The 11,411-nt window shown below is 38.1% G+C and overlaps 1 pseudogene; it reads right to left on the bottom strand.

Annotated features, from left to right (window-relative positions):
- Positions 1-6,730: 6,730 nt before the first annotated feature.
- LOC144806184 (uncharacterized) lies at positions 6,731-11,038 on the bottom strand (annotated as a pseudogene).
- Positions 11,039-11,411: the final 373 nt, after the last annotated feature.

The raw sequence follows: 11,411 nt of genomic DNA, 5'->3' as shown, positions 1-11,411 counted from the left end.
AAGACATCCTAAGGGAATGCCTTTCACTTGACAGTGTCTCACGCATCCGATGGCTCCAGTATATAAAAGTTGGCCTCTCCAGGGTAGGTAGGAACTATTCGCTAACCCTGAGCCCAGATATAAGAGTGACTTTTCTGGTATAAGTGTTTTTTAGGAATGAGCCACTGTGATAGAGAGGGAAATGAGCTGTGTAAGCCTAGTGTGTGTATGTACATCGTGTTAAAAACCGTACCAACCAGCGAACCTTATCTTCTAGGGCTTAAAAGCATCCATAATCATTTTCAATGTCCCGGTTTCGGCTCAACCTTTACCATTACCTCATGGCACACCCTTGCGGCTTCCACAGAGGCCAGTGCCTCATGCCTGTAGCTGCAACAGTGAGTCTCGTCAGGACATGATGCACTTTATAATGTTTTGTAGTTTTTGTGCTGTCCCTAGAAAGTTATTTATTATTCCCATTCTCAAAAAAACAGGTTTTAGGAGGGTGAGACCAGCTCTTATCTTTTTACAACTCCTCTCTAAAGACACTGTTTTGCATACGCTTTACTTTTTACGGTTCGCTGTTAGACTCAGGTCAAACTGCGATTAACTTCTGTACTGTAATTCATGAATTTTTGTCTTGTGTTTTGATTAACTTGTACATATTATATTTGTCAATCTGTAACTTGGAAAATGTTATCATTTTATGTATGATTTTTATGGTTTTCTTTTATAAAACCGAATAAAGTTTGTTGATAATAATCACTAGGGGATTAATTTACAGGGTAGCATAGTATCCCTCACAATAACTTCAGGAGTCTCAGTCCACACAATGTACATGCGTTGTTCCCCCTACTTCCAACTTTACATGTATCCCCAATCACCTGCCCAAACCTCTCCCTCCTGATGCCAATGTGGTACTCCGTCAACCCGCAGACAATATTTTTGGCCCCTTTGAAAGTGCCCATACAATAAAAATACTGCAGTTGTAAACACATATCAACTACCATTTATTGTGTTTGAAACATTTTATTGAATAATAAAACCTAATAAACATAAGCTGATTATTAAAGCAAAACAGAACATCAGTTGCCATACACATAAGAGACGAAAGTTGTACATTAAAATCAACAAACTGAAACTAAGCAAAGTTAGGGAGAGCACAATTCTTAATTTCGGGCAGTCTTTAAAGTTCAACAATAGAAACGTTCATAAAGAGCAGGAAAGGAAAGAAAGAAGGTGGGATACAGTGGTTTCATTAATGTATTTTTTTTTTAATTCTTTATTGACAAGCAGGGCAAGGAGATCAACGAATACATTTTTAACAAAACATATAATATAAAATCAAATAACGGTACAGATCAAAATACAAATAAAGTATTGCCAGACTCTTTGCATTACACATCCTTCAAATATAGCCATAAGACAGAACAAAAAGCAAATTGAGAATTGATGTATATTCCTGTATCGGTTTCATTAATGTAATGCTTGCTACATATAGAAAAACAAATACTAATTATTTTCCTTAAGCAATAAAGTCCTCACATTAAAATACTAAGAGAAATATATTGAACAATGAACATTTCATTTGTAATTAGAATTCAATTTGAATATTTTAACCTTCTCAACATTATTTGACTCATGATTACAACCTGAATGCTTTCTGGAAAGGAACCACCTCATGGCGTTCAAAATTACATCTTTTCTAACAATAGGATTAAAATGATAAACTTGAATTTCAATTCGATTTATTGATTTAAGCCTTTTTGGAGATCAACAATTTTAAATATATAAAAAAATCCATACACTCTTGTAAAATTGTAACCTAAACTTGAATTCAATCCACCTTTTGATTAAACACTTCCTATTCCAGCAAGCATCACAGGACCACTTGTTGTTATCTTCCCAATTAGTGATCATGTTTCAGATGGCAACAACAATAAATATGTTTAGAATTTTACCTCCGAAAGCAAAAACATGCTATTTCTGAATCATGGTGCACAATAAAATGTAGGAACAGAAGGGCATCTTTAGGTATAGCATTCATTAAGGTTTGACCAGGCTTGAAACTAGAATTCCTGAACTTATGGACATTTAAATGTCATATTTTAAAAGAATTCACACAGACACAGCATGAGCTCCGTGAAAAATTGAAGATGAATGAATTGTACTTAGACAACATGTGCTGATTAGTAATCTATTGATGTAAAATACAGTGGTCAGGCAATGCTTGTAGATCTAATCTAATCAGATTTTAATACTTAAAGGTCCATCTCTCAGATCAGTTCTATTACAGTTTTATTTGCGATAACACTAAAAGAGATCAATGATAAATTGGTTTTAAAAGCCATGGGTGGAATTGATCCTTGGTCTAAATCTAGATCATTGTCTGCAATAGAAACCAGTACAAACAGATCAAATCTAAAAGCATTGAATATGTTAATTATAGTGGTTTAGAGTAAACACAGATGACACACATTGTTCCTGAAACTCAGAAAATGTATCGAAAGATTATGATTACAACCTATTGTATGTCCAGAGACCGGTTTAGATTCTCTCCTGTTTAAGTAACAACATTTGCAAATATATTTAACAAAACATTAAAGCTGGATGTCAGAAATTCTGTCTTTAATCATTGTGTAAGAGTTATGTGAGATGGTTTTTATTTGATCTGAAGCAACACTAACACTAAATAGGTACGTGCACCGGTTATCATTCAACTAACATTATTAGCAAACTTAATTTGGAGGGAATTGAGAAAAATTGACTCATGTACCAAGGGTTTTAATATTCAAAAATCCACTGGTTCGGTAATTCACAGAGTTTGCAAATTCTAAACCCCTTTTTGAAATGTACTTAGCCCATTTAACAATTAAGAATTTGGAAGGGGAATGTTAATAGTGTCCCTTCTAAATACGTAATACATCCTTAAGGTATGTATTAAGCTTTGAAACCATACGTGGGCTGAAAAACAGTAACAGGAGGTAGTAACCAAAGGGGACATTTGTGAATCTGAAAGTAAAATGGGGTGCATTAAAAATGCCTTTATTTAAAAGCAATCACAGACACAGTAGTGTGCTGACTCCACAAGCAACCACTTTTACCAAATGGATTATTAATACATGAACCTCAGTATTTCCTACATATTGCTGAAATGTAGTCTCTAATATTTTTGTCATGTGGTGTAAATATTTGTTTCCATTATTTTATTTTCCATTTCAATATTGTCATGAAATGTACCTATTCTTTTTGTCAAACATATAGAAATATCTATGTCACAATTTATGGGGCATTCTAAAAAGTGTTTTCACTCTCTACCTTAAAGCTTCCTAAGAAAAATACTGACGCGCAGTCCTGGTTTCTCCTAGATCATTTAGCTTTCTCACTAAACCAAGTACAATATTGATTTGAGAGAGGTGGTTGTTGTAGTCATACGCACTGGGGTTAGTTTAGAAAAAACAAATATAAAACTTACTTTATCTTTAGAAATAATACTTGCAAAAGTTTATGTCCAATAATTTCAGATAATTTACTGATAAAGATATCAGATAAAGATCCCCTAATTTCTTATACCTTTTGGTATCAAAAATCTGCTAGAATTAACAGACTTCTCTTCTAGCTAAATCCAGGTATGAGAAGGTATCAAATGCAATTATCAACTTTCCGTTAGTTTAACACATTTTCTCAGTGCACAGAGTATTTTTCCTACATTGATCACAACATTTCAAGCAATGGTCTGTGCTTAAACGTACAATGAAGGGGTAAATATGTATTTCTACCACAATCAAGAAACCATTGTGTCTATGAGGATTACTGCTGCAAATGAAGACCTAGCTAAGATGAAATATCCCTTTAAAGGGAAGATTTCCCTCACCCAACATAGTTGCATGCTTCCTCATTCGGAATCTCCTCCCACCATTATACCTAGTTACAGTACAGGGTACAGCCCCCTCACTGAGAGGGAGGAGTTCAGGCATGTTTTGTTATAGAGAATGGTATACGAAATACCACAAAAATGAGCTCAGGGTAGTGGGGGCAGCAGAGTGAAAGGTAATAAGAGGTCAATATGTTTCAGCTTATGAACCCTCCAAAGAGGTGTTTGCGGCTTTCTTCAGGACCTAATCAAAAGTGTTGCTGCTCATTGTACTCACTCAATAACTAGCATTGGCATAGTCAATAGGTCTCGCCTTTGGGACCTTATAAGTGTTTACCCATGCAGGTCCAGTAACAATGTGAAATAATTTCTCTTAAAAAAGAAGACTATAAACTAACTAAGACGTGACTTTATTACTGGTTAATCAAATGTTTCTGGAGGTTTAGTATATATAAAGAAATCCTTTTTTCCATGGCATGTCATAAAATTGATGGTCTAAATTTTGGTAAGAGTACACAATGTCAAAAAATTCAATACTGCTTTTATATCAATTTACTTTTGAAAGCTTGAAGTGAAAGAGAATTCTAAATGTCATTTGCTTATGAGTAGGCGCTAATGACTATTTCCGGATGACAATGTAGGTAGCATTTCTTTGTATAAGATGTGTTAGAAGTATGGGTAGGGGAAATGGCTATTTTGGCCAAAGGCTCCTCTTTCTTTATGCATGCTAGTTTTAATTTGTACACAGAATCACCATTTTTTTTATGTGGTACACTGTAATGTTAGATGAATCTGTTTTACCCTTTTGATAAGCAAGAGATGACGATGAACCGTTTTTTCGTCCCTGGTTTTAAATGGATTCAGGTTGGAACAGACAAGGTGTTGGTTGACTGCCTCAGAAAATAGTTGTTTCCCGCATGCTGCTTTCATGCGACTTAAATCCCTTCAGTCGAAGAGGTGGCTGCATGCCTGCAGATATGGCCAGATCAGTACTTGGCTGGATCAGTTCACCAGTGGGGCTAGAATAGAAGCTGCTAAGGGCAGGGGTTTAGCTTCCTATTGGTGCAGCAGGTGCTGTGGCACCAGGTCCCAGACGCCTTAAAGGCCCACTGAACCCTGATGACTGCAGTTTGTCACAGTTCAAACAAAGGCATGAGGGGCACACAGAACAATTATTGATGTTTTCCACAGTCCAAACGGAGGGCAGGTGTCACATTTCCTTTCTTGCCCTAGGGCCCAGGGCACACAGGCTAGGCCACTGGTTAAGGATGCATTGGGGAAGAGGTGGGGAGACAGGGACATTTAAACAGCTTGACAATGACTTCATGCCTGGGTATTAAAGTATTCATTGCAATTAAGGACTGAAGCAGGAATAGATCTCATAATATCGGGAGGCCTACTTACAAATGCAACTCGATAAGCGGCTGCCTTTTAACATCTCACTTATCACCTCTCCTAATTTTCAGTTTTATTTTAGATACAGACTTAAATCGTGACCTATGAATATGTTTATCTATCTTTAGGTTCCATATGGCCCATCTTTTCCATATGCAAGTATCAGACAGGTCGGGAACACCCAATGGCGTTGAACTTCATAAAGCCACATTAATCACTGGTCTTGAAATGCAAATGGCAGCATTAGGCACACAAAGGTGTAATCTACGTAATCTCATTATGTACCTTAGTATACAAGTAGTACCACATTCTTTGTATACCTGAATTAAATAGGCACACAAAATAGTACCATATTTAAAGGCCCAGTTCAGAATTACAGGGAAGGTGAACTGTCCTGTCCCAGACTACACAACGGTGCAGTCTTCAGTGGGTGCTGTCATGTCACACAGGGGGAGTACACCAGATTATGCTGGAAAAAGCATGTGGTGCCCCAACGTAGGTACAGTTGTAAACCACCAGTCTGCTTACAAAGTAAAGCGTCTGGCAGCTATTAAACGAGGTGGCACGTTTCCCCTGCAGGTGGTTGGGGTCTGTCACCATCCTGTCAGGTGGTGATATACAATCAGTGCATCTCCTCACTGCTTGTTTGCCCTTTCGCCCGTTTCAATAATACAGTGCAGTCGGAAGACAAAAGGTTTTCCCACATTTGAATGTGGCCATGCCCAATACAAAGGTAAGCATGCCCGCTGAGAATCTCTCCAATGTGATCCACACTACATAAAGGGCTATGTAAGTGTCTGCAGCCTCTTCTGTAGAACAAAAGCCAAAATGCCCATGGGACGCAGAAAGAGGGTGCACTCTGATGCTTCATCATGTACGAAGCCTTTGGCGTTCGTCTGTACTAAGCTAGTGACAGAGTAAGTGGAGTGTTTATTGCCCTCTATGTCACTCTACTTCTAAGCACCTACTACAGCTTGTACAGTGGTTACTGTGATCTGTTCACCTACATTATGCTTAATATAAATAGTGCACTATTTCGGCGTTTGTGTCTGCCTACAATATGGACATGATACAAACAACAGTACCTACTGTAGTGTAGTTCCTATATTCCCAATAGGCTCTGCGTATTGGAATAACATAAACAATAGTTTAGACGTAGGACTGAAGTCGACTAGGTCTCTATTGAATATGTTAGACTTAATTGTGAATGCCAGCTAGCTCAGAGGTCACTAGAAACTTTCTCGAATTCACAAGAGGGGATTAGTTTCTGACAACCGCATGAACATGACAACTTTGTTCCCCAAGAATAAGAAATATATCTCTAGAGTTGCGGAAACCATAGATTGCTATTTCACTCAGTCAATTGTGCATGCTTTGTTTCACCAGGATTTGCAGAGAAATAGAGAGATGGGTGTTTTCAATAAAAAAAGGTTATTTATTGAGCAGTCTTCTTTCTCTTGCAAGAGAAGTGAATCGGGAAAATTACACTAGGATCCTATATTCGTCTACAACACTATGAGGTGGATGTTACAATTCAACAAGTGTCTAAAATACTTCAGCACAACTGACTCTGCATCAATATTACGGGGCATCAGTCTTGATGGCAAGCCAACTTTGTATACATTATTATCAGAGACTATACATGACACTTGGATACAACTTTACAAGAGAATTTTATAAATGTTCGTACAGTTGTATTTATATAATAAAACAACCTACCCACAATAATTGATCTATCTATTCATCTTTTTGGGTTCCGGAGTAGCATGCTACTCGCTGAAAAGCGCTTCAACACTTCATCAGGGGCAGCAAGCACTATATAAATGCAAAACCTTCCCTCTTCTATCCCTCCAGTCTCTTTTTCAACCCAACTAACAGACCAACATGTCCAGCTCTCAAATACATTTCATATTTTCCTACACTAATTCACCACTAATCATTTTGGGATCCTGGAGTAGCGTGCTACTCGCCGAAAAAGCGGTTCAAATTGACCCTAATGCACTCTGCTGCTCGCAGAACTCAACGTTGAGCGGTTGAGTTTTTTTGACACTTTGCCGAGTTCTTCATTGAGGAACACCGCCTAGGCCTAATCTTAGCATGAACATCTAGATTTCAGTCATATGTTAAGAAACAAGTGTGAGTAGAAACCTTTTGAGTGGAGAAAATTTAAGACATTAATATTGTGAATTTTTTGTTAATTAATTGATGTTTGCAAGTACTAACACTTCTCTGTGTCAAGTAAAGACCTTGAGAGTTTTGTAACTTTCAGATACTCAAATTGTGGATTTTGTTGCAATTAAAACATTTTCAAGGCCTGAAATTTCTTTGGAGGTTGCCTGCGGGCAGCCTAAGTTATCCTGCAAGAATTTCTTGAATAATCCTATTGCAACTACAATATGTGCTCTCTCATGTAAAGTCAGGTTGTTAGAAGCTTTTCTGCAACTCAAGATACGCCTTACTTTTTACCTGGTGCGGGTGCATTTCTATTGTTTTGTGAGATCTCCTTTCTGAGTATAACGTTTCTGGCTTTCCCCTCCTGTATAAGGCTTTAGTCCAGTGTGAATTCTCTCATGTGAAGTGACATTGATTTTTGATTAAACCTTATCTGACATTCAGAACACACATAAGGCTTTTTTCTCCTGTGTGAGTTTGCTCATGACAAGTGAGACGTAATTTGTGACCAAAACTTTGCTTGCATTTTGAGCACTCATAAGGTTTTTCCCCAGAGTGGGATCACTCATGAAGCATAACTCTGTCTTTCAGATTCAAGCTTTTACAGCATAAGGATTTTCTTCAGTGTGGAGTTTCTCAAGGTGAGATAACGTTTGTCTCTGCAGCTTTTCTGGCATTCAGAGCACTCATAAGGTTTTCATCAGTATGGAGTGGATTATGGTTAGTGAGGCTGTGCCTATCAAAAAATAGGAATTTCTGGCATTCACAGCATAGGTAATGTTTTTTCCCTGTGTGCGTCTTCTCATGTAGGTGAGATTGCATTTAAAATGGATGCTTTTCTGGCACTTGGAGCACTGAAGTATTTTTGATGGGGTGTTTTCTTATGGTGCATGTAACCATCACTACCTCTGAATCTTTTCTGACATTTAGAGCACTGATGTTTTTCCCCCAGTGTGGATTCTCAAATGTGCAGTGAGATCAGATTTACGGCTGAAAGATTTTTGGCATTCAGAGCACTGATAAGGTTTTCCCCCAGTGTGGGTTCTTATATGGTGAGTGAGATTGATTTTTTCACTGAAACATTTGTGGCTTTCAATGCAATAAGGTTTTTCCCCATGGTGGGTTCTTGTATGTGTAGTGAGTATTCTTTTTTCACTGAAACATTTCTGGCATTCAGAGCACTGATAAGGTTTTTTCCCCAGTGTGGAATCTCACATGTGCAGTTAGAAGTGATTTAAGTTTGAAATCTTTTGGGCTTCAGAGCATTGATAAGGTTTTTCCCCAATATGGGTTCCTATATGCCGAGTGAGACTGAGTTTGTTTTTGAAACATTTCTGACATTCAGAGCATGGATAAGGTTTTTCCCCAGTGTGGGTTATTGTATGTCGAGAAAGACTTCTTTTGTCACTGAAACATTTCTGGCATTCAGAGCACTGATAAGGTTTTTTTCCCCATTGTGGAATCTCACATGTGCAGTTAGAAGTGATTTACGGTTGAAATGTTTTGGGCATTCAGAGCACTCTAAGGTTTTTCCCCAGTGTGGGTTTTTATATGCAGCGTGAGATGTCTTTTTTCACTGAAACATTTCTGGCATTCAGAGCACTGATAAGGTTTTTCCCCAGTGTGGGTTCTTATATGGTGAGTGAGATTGATTTTTTCACTGAAACATTTGTGGCATTCAATGCACTGATAAGGTTTTTCCCCAGTGTGGATTCTTATGTGTCGTGTGAGACTACTTTTTTTACTGAAACATTTCTGGCATTCAGAGCACTGATAAGGTTGTTCCACAGAATGGGTTATTGAATGTTGAGAAAGACTTTGTTGGTTACAAAACCTTTTCTGGCTTTCAGAGCACTGATAAGGTTTTTCCCCAGTGTGGGTCTGTATATGCTGGGTGAGACCGAGTTTGTTTTTGAAACATTTCTGGCATTCAGAGCACTGATAAGGTTTTTCCCCAGTGTGGATTCTTATGTGCTTTGTGAGACTACTTTTTAAACTGAAACCTTTCTGGCATTCAGAACACGTATAAGGTTTTTCCCCAGTGTGGTTCATTACATGTTGAGAAAGACTTTGTTTTTTACAAAACCTTTTCTGGCATTCAGAGCACTGATATGGTTTTTCCCCTGTGTGGATTCTTGTATGTTCAGTGAGTCTGAATTTTACACGGAAACATTTCTGGCATTCAGAGCACTGAAAAGGTTTCTCCCCAGTGTGGGTTCTTATATGATGAGTGAGACTGTTTTTGTCAATGAAACATTTCTGGCATTCCGGGCACTGATAAGGTTTCTCTCCAGTGTGGGTTCTTCTATGCAGAGTGAGCTGGGCTTGGCTAATGAAACATTTCTGGCAATCCGTGCAATGATAAGGTTTTTCCCCAGTGTGGGTTCTTATATGATGAATGAGATTGTTTTTTGTACTGAAACATTTGTGGCATTCAGAGCACTGGTAAACTTTTTCCCCAGTGTGGGTTAATACATGTTGAGAAAGACTTTGTTTTTTACAAAACCTTTTCTGGCATTCAGAGCACTGATAAGGTTTTTCCCCAGTGTGGGTCCTTGTATGTACAGTAAGGTCTCCTTTTTTAATGAAATATTTCTGGCATTCAGAGCACTGGTAAGGTTTTTCCACAGAGTGGGTTAATAGATGTCGATTTAGACTCTCTTTGAAACTAAACCTTTTCTGGCATTCAGAGCACTGGTGAGGTTTTTTGCCAGAGTGGGTTATTACATGTCGAGAAAGACTTTTTTTGTTATAAAACCTTTCCTGGCATTCAGAGCACTGATAAGGTTTGTCCCCAGTGTGGATTCTTATATGTTCAGTGAGATAAGAATTACTGCTGAAACTTTTTTGGCATTCAGAGCACTGATAAGGGTTTTCCACAGAGTGGGTTAATGCATGCCGATAAAGTTGCGGTTTGAAACTAAACCTTTTCTGGCATTCAGAGCACTGATAGGGGTTTTCCCCAGTGTGGATTCGTATGTGATGTGTGAGCCTACTTTTTAAACTGAAACATTTCTGGCATTCAGAGCACTGGTAAGGTTTTTCTACAGAGTGGGTTAATACATGTCGAGAAAGACTTTGTTTGTTACAAAACCTTTTCTGGCATTCAGAGCACTGATAAGGTTTTTCCCCAGTGTGGATTCTCATATGCTCAGTGAGATAATATTTATCTCTGAAACTTTTTTGGCATTCAGAGCACTGAGAGAGGTTTTTCCCAGTGTGCATTCTCTCAAATTCAGTGAGATGTGATTTATGGCTGAATCTCACATGTCGATACAGACTCGCTTTTAAGCTAAACCTTTTCTGGCATTCAGAGCACTGATAAGGTTTTTCCCCAGTGTGGATTCTCATATGCTCAGTGAGATAAGATTTACTGCTGAAACTTTTTTGGCATTCAGAGCACTGAGAGAGGATTTTCCCAGTGTGCATTCTCTCAAATTCAGTGAGATGAGATTTATGGCTTAATCTTTTTTGGCTCAGGTAACTTTTTCCCCAACTTGGGTTATTTTGCTTTGATTGAGGCAGGTTTGAACACTGAAATTGTTCTCACAGCCCGTGTTTTTAAAAGGTGTATTCCTAGAGTTAATATCTCTACATTTAGATTTCTCTTGCTTATATGCCACGGTAAGAGTGAACCTGATTTTAGAGTCGGGCTTGTTTAGATAATGTTCAGCATTTATCTCTAAAAGATATTGTGTGTAATCGTCTTAACACTTGAATTGAGCAAAATATGTCTGGAAGCAGCCCTGTAACACATGTCGAAATGTTTGTAGCAGATAATAGTCTTTTGGTTATAGCCTCTCCGGCAGCAACTTATTTTGTGACTGAAGTTTTTCTCAAATCTATTTGTATAGGTTCTTAGCAATGCAGTGATAAAGAGTTAGTCTGATATTTAATGATTAAACTGAGAAGTACCGTTTTGCACTGGCGTAATGGCAGTAACTGAGGGCGTTAGAACGTGCACAGTAATATTGTGTCTCACCAGTCGCAG

The sequence above is a fragment of the Lissotriton helveticus genome, assembly GCF_964261635.1.
Source record: "Lissotriton helveticus chromosome 1_1 unlocalized genomic scaffold, aLisHel1.1 SUPER_1_unloc_51, whole genome shotgun sequence".
Taxonomy (NCBI): domain Eukaryota; kingdom Metazoa; phylum Chordata; class Amphibia; order Caudata; family Salamandridae; genus Lissotriton; species Lissotriton helveticus.
The sequence above is the reverse complement of the archived record's forward strand: the minus strand, read 5'-3'. Positions and strand labels throughout refer to the sequence as shown.